Source organism: Camelina sativa, chromosome 4 (assembly GCF_000633955.1).
Source record: "Camelina sativa cultivar DH55 chromosome 4, Cs, whole genome shotgun sequence".
Classification (NCBI taxonomy): domain Eukaryota; kingdom Viridiplantae; phylum Streptophyta; class Magnoliopsida; order Brassicales; family Brassicaceae; genus Camelina; species Camelina sativa.
This window is the reverse complement of record NC_025688.1, coordinates 1,630,287-1,636,286: the sequence shown is the minus strand read 5'-3', so window position 1 is coordinate 1,636,286 and position 6,000 is coordinate 1,630,287. Positions and strand designations below refer to the sequence as shown.

Below are 6,000 nucleotides of genomic sequence, written 5' to 3'. Positions count from 1 at the left end.
AAAAAAAAAAAAAAAAAAAAAAAAGCTTATGCAAATTTGAAAACTCTATGTGATTTGATGATTTCAATCCGTTTGGTTTTCCATTTTTCGATTTTCTTAACAATAGAAATAACTTTTTCAGAATTTTTTTGTGTAACTAAGAAAATAAATAAATTTTTCTAATTTTCGTTCGATTATAAAATTATTAATTTGATAAATAACATTTTTTTGGCAACTTTAAGCGCCTTAAGAACTAGGCTTAAGTTAAGCCCTTAGTCAAGAATTGTAATATAACAAATTATTAATAGAAGATTGTATAAATATGAAAGATTAATCTTTTAATAATACGAACATTTTGATGATTGAATTAGAAAATTTATATATTTTAGATATCTTTAATACACTTTTTCATAAAATTAAGCATTACTACTTTTTAATTAAAGAGTATATTTTAACTTCGTTAGCTAAAAAGAAATCAAAATTTTGTGTTTTAATTAGTAGCTTCGTAATCCTTTTTTTTGTTTTTTGTTTTTTCTTCTTAATGTTTTTTTTGGTAACACTTTCGTAATATGCTTTTGTTTACAATTTTTAACGATCACAGAGGTCTTAGGGTTAATCTCCACCTTCATCGATTTTGTATAGCTACTCTCTTAGCATAATCATGAATAGTATCAACGAAGGTACATTAATTGAAACGTCTGCTTTTGAATCCCTAATTCTTTGTTATTATTTTTTTTCCCTGAAGATTCGACTCTGTTTTTGATACAGAGCTACAGATTCATGAAGATCCAGTGGAGAACCGAGACAACGATGATGAAGATGATCAGTTTGATTATGGATGGAGATGGGTTTCTAGTGGATATAGTTCTGATGATGGAGAAGACGAAGAAGAAGAAGAGAGGCCATGTCGTGAGAAAAAAGAGTGAAAATAGAAGGAAGAAAGACGAAGACTTTAGCCTTCACGAAGATGATTACCTTCTTCTAGAAGACAACAACGTCAGTTTCCAAAGAAAAAAGTATAAGCGTTTGAAAAATCTACAGAGGAAAGAATAACATTAACGATGATGATGATGATGATGATGATGATGATGATGATGATTTGAGTCACTTCATTGTAGATGAAGATAGTCATGGAGTGAAGATTAAGAAATTTAAGCTAGGAGCTGATTACAACGCTTTACGTTACGCTAACGATCTGTTTGGTGATCCTGAAGAACTGTTGAAACTTAGGAAAAAGGATTTTTGGCGTATAACGAAAAGATCAAAAGAAACCTAGAAGATGAGTCGACCCATTGGTTCTCTCCGAGAAGTATATGACAGAGAGAGATGATGAAATTAGGAAGCTTGATGTTCCTGAGAGAATGCAGATATCTGAAGAAGCCTTTGGAGTCGCTCCCGTGGATGAAAGTAGCATTGAAGAAGAGAGTCGTTGGATTTATGCTCGATTGGTTCAAGAACAAGGTCCAGGTTGTTTGGTTTAACAAAGATGACATTGTGAGATTTTTGGAGCTGTATCATGTGCATAAGCTAGAGATACCGTTTATAGCTATGTACCGGAAGGATCAGTGTCGGAGTTTATTGGACTGTTCTGATCATGATGATGATGATGATGGTGATAAGAAGCTTGAGACCAAGTGGCATAAAGTCTTGTGGATAGAAAGTGGCTTCTTCTGCGGAAACGAAAAACTGCTTCGTTCGGTTACTATACAAAACGTTTTGAAGAAGAAACCTGCAGGTATGATCTGAATAAGAGTTTTTTTGAATCGGTTATCAAGTCCCTTGAAGCGGCTGATACAGAGAGAGAAGTGGATGATGTAGACTCAAAGTTCAACTTGCATTTTCCTCATCGTGAGATCGATGAAGAAGGACAGTACAAGAGGCCTAATAGAAAATCACAATATAACATCTGCAGCAAATTTGGGATCCGGGAATTTGCAAACAAGTTTGGTTATAGCGCTGAGCAGTTGGTTTTCATCTCTTGAGAAAAATTTCTTGTTGATGAGCTTGAAGATGCAAAGGAAACACCAGCGGAGATGGCATTGAACTATGTGTGTGCGATGTTTGAAGATCCTCAAGCTGTACTTAAAAGGTGCAAGACATGTGGCTGCGGTCGAGATAAGTTGTGAGGTATTGATCAAAAAGTATGTTCGAGGGATTTATATGGACAATGCAGTAGTCTCAACAAGTCCAACACCTGATGGGAATGTGGTTATAGATTCTTTCCATCGGTTCTCTGCGGTTAAGTGGTTACGGGAAAAGCCTTTGAGGAAGTTTGAACTTTGAAGGTGTACAATGGCTTCTGATTCAGAAAGCGGAAGAGGAGAAACTTCTTCAAGTGACGTTTAAGCTCCCGGAGAATCATTAGTGAATGCAGTGAACACTATCTAAGTGTTGGTGTTAATAAGTATGCTCAACTCTGGAATGAGCAGAGGAAACTGATACTTGAGGATGCGGTTCACGGTTTTCTTTTGCCGTAGATGGAGAAAGAAGCAAGATCCTTTTTAACTAGCAGAGCTAAGACTCGGTTGCTTTCGGAGTATGGACAGGTTTTATGGAACAAAGTGTCTTCAGGGCCATACCGAAAGAATGATAAAGAAGCTGCGCCGAGGGTCTTGGTGTGTTGTTGGGGACCTGGAAATCCAGAGATTACGGCCCGGTTCGTTTTCTTGTCGCTGGATCCAGCGACAGCGATAGATTTCAGCGACAGCATATATTGTTCGTTTATCTGTCGCTAGCTAGCGACTGTAGCGACTGTCGCTAGAAACTATCGCTAAATTATTCGATTGCCTGTCGCTGCGACTAAATACTATATATTTTTTAAAAAAATTAATAAAACTTATTTTTGATAATTTATATTTTTATTTAAAAAAACAATTACATATAGCCATGAAAATAAATTAAAAACATATTTACATATTTTTAAATAATTAATTTGAATTTTATTTTTATTTTATTCATTTTAATATTGTTAAATTTAATTTGTTTATAATTGATTTTTTTAGAATTTTATTTAAATATATTCAAATTAATTTTTATTTTATTTACTTAGATTTAGTTTAATTTTAATAACTATACGTAGTTATATTTTTATTTAATTAATTTTAATTTTGATCATATTTAATTTATCAATTTTTATTTTTTTATTTTTCTTGGTCGCTATGTTGTTCGTTTGCCTGTCGCTGGATCCAGCGACTAGTTTCAGCGACTGATCGCTGATCGTTGGCGACAGTCGCTGAAAATTTTAGCGACTGAAAATTACGGTCGCTGATCGCTGGCGACAGTCGCTACGACTGATCGCTAAACTAGCGACAGTTAAACGATCTGTGGCTGTCGCTCGTTTCTGTCGCTGGTGACAGGCAAACGAACAGGCCCTACATTTGTGGTGCTTGATTCATCGGGAGAGCTTCTTGATGTGCTTTACGCGGAAACCTTGGCATTGCGATGTCCAGATGTAAATGACCAGCAACGTAAAAAGAAGGAGCAAGATCGTCTTTCGAAGTTTATAACAGAACATCAACCGGATGTTGTGGCTTTAGGAGCTGTAAATATGAGTTGTTTACGTCTGAAGGACAAGATTTATGAGGTAATATTCCAAATCGTGGAAGAACTGGCGTCTGATGTAATTGATGGGATTCGTGATATTTCAGTGGTTTATGCGGATGAGTCTCTTGGAGTGGATCGACTTGTAGTAGCAGCCAATTTATTGATCTGTTGGATGATACTAGAATACATCCAGAATCATACGGTCGTCTTGCGCAGGAATTGGCGAAAGATGTTTATGCTCATGATGATATCGTAAGAGGTGGTGTGGATGATGCGATAGAGATGGCGATAGAGCATGTAAGAGATCAGCCAGCTTCTTTGAGAAGAATTGTTCTTGATGAGTATTTGAGAAGCAAGAACCAAGAGAATAAGAAGGAAACTTATAGTCTAGTCATGAGAGAACTAAGCTGTGGTTTTCAGGATTGGCGGAGTCCGTTTAAAGCGGTTGATGCAGATGAAGAGTTTTATTTGTTGTCGGGTGAAACAAAAGAAACTATTGGTGAAAGGAGAATAGTGCAGGCCACTGTTCAGAAAGTGACAAGTGGTAGAGCCATATGTGCATTAGATTGTCGATTACCTGGGATTCTATTCAAGGAAGATTACTCAGATAATGGCAGAGATATTGTTGATTTGTCTAACATACTGTGTGAAGGCGATATGGTTACTTGCAAGATCCTAGTAGAGAAACATAACAATGTCCTAGTAGAGAAAGAGAAAGCTCCTGAAGAAAAGAAACAGTTTAAGTCTCGGATGATTGTTCATCTCGAGTTCAGAACATCTCTGCTGAGCAAGCAGTAGAGTATTTATCTGATAACAATATTGGAGAAAGAATTGTTCGTCCAAGCTCAAGAGGACTGAATCATCTGACTTTGATGATCAAGATTTTTGATAATGTGTATGCTAACAAGGAGATAATCGAAGGTGACAAGGAGAGCAAGGACATAGTGAGCTTACAACGTATTGGTAAAACATTAAAAATTGGAAATGAAACCTTCGAGGATCTAGATGAGGTTCGTCTTTATATACTCTTATAAATTTCAGTTTTGATATAATTGAAAATACTTATACAGTTATACGTTTTAAAAATTTGCAGGTAATGGATCGGTATGTTGATCCTTTGGTAACTCATCTTATGACAATGATCAACTACCGTAAATTTCGGACTGGGACAAAGTCGCAAATAGATGATCTGCTTCGGGTTGAGAAGGGTGAAAACCCCAAAATGGTAGTTTACAGTTTCGGTGTATCGCATGAACATCCAGGGAGCTTAATACTGTCTTATATACGATCCGCAAATCCGCACCACGAGTACATTGGTTTATACCCAAAGGGATTCAAGTTCAGGAAAAGAATGTTTGGGGATCTTGATAAGCTTGCTGCTTATTTCAAGAGACATATTGATGATCCAGTCCATTACTATTAATGAACTCGAAGGTAATATTTACTTGTCTGGATTCATGAATTGTTCTACTCTTTTACCTAAAGAAATGTTTAGACTGTTGCTTTTTGTGCAAGAAACGCATATGTGAGAATAAAGGTTTTGGTTTTTGGAACGTAATTAGGTCTGTTGTTTAGTAGAACTGTAGAAGTATTCAACTTATGTTTGTTTGTTCACAACTTATGTTTTCTGAACAGAGTGTTTTGTTTTCGATTCTAACGTCTCTGTTTTGTTTCATATATATTAGTAATTTTTTTGCAGATTGATTTTAACGTATGGCTTTGTTGATGTCCGGTTCGAAGCACCAGAACTACTTTATGCTATTTTAAACAAATTAAATCAGTGATTTTATGTTGACAATTCATATTACGCCAATAAGAGCTTATTTTAATCTCTTGTCATGGCCATGAGTCATTTTGCTTCTTTTTTTCCTTGTGCTTATCTTTCCCTTAGGTGATTGGGCCAATTCGTTGTCTGTATAGCTCTTATTACTACCGATGAATATATCATTAGAAGTTTTGTGCTATGTTTATTTTCCCAATTTACTTTAGCGCAAATCCTACTATTCAGAAGCTTGTTTGTCCCCCAAAGATACAAACGTACTATTGATTTCATTTTTCTGGGGTAAAATATTTATTTAATTTAATTATCATAAAGAAGATGGCTAACAAGAAAACAAAATTTTATATATCAAGAAGATGGAGTTAGATTCAATTCAACTAACCGGTGGAAAAAAAAAAATAAGTGAACGAACTATAGCTACAATTATTTTGAAGACTTTAATGAAAAAACGTTGACTTTAGTGAAGAAAAGAAAAGATAGTGAAAACCTAATCACATTAGATTACTATTATGACTAGGTATGGAGCCTCCGCGATATCACGGAAGAACTCATTTTAGTAAAATATTTATTACAAAAATTTCTTTAATTAAATTTATTTATTAAACTATTGGGATTTCTAAACTATTTAATAAAAATTTCAAAAACAAAGGAATTTTTGAAACATTCTTTATATCTTTATTGAAAAATATTCTTTAAAA

At 34.8% G+C, this 6,000-nt stretch overlaps 1 pseudogene; it reads left to right on the top strand.

Moving 5' to 3' along the window:
• Window positions 641-4,945, top strand: LOC104783451 (annotated as a pseudogene).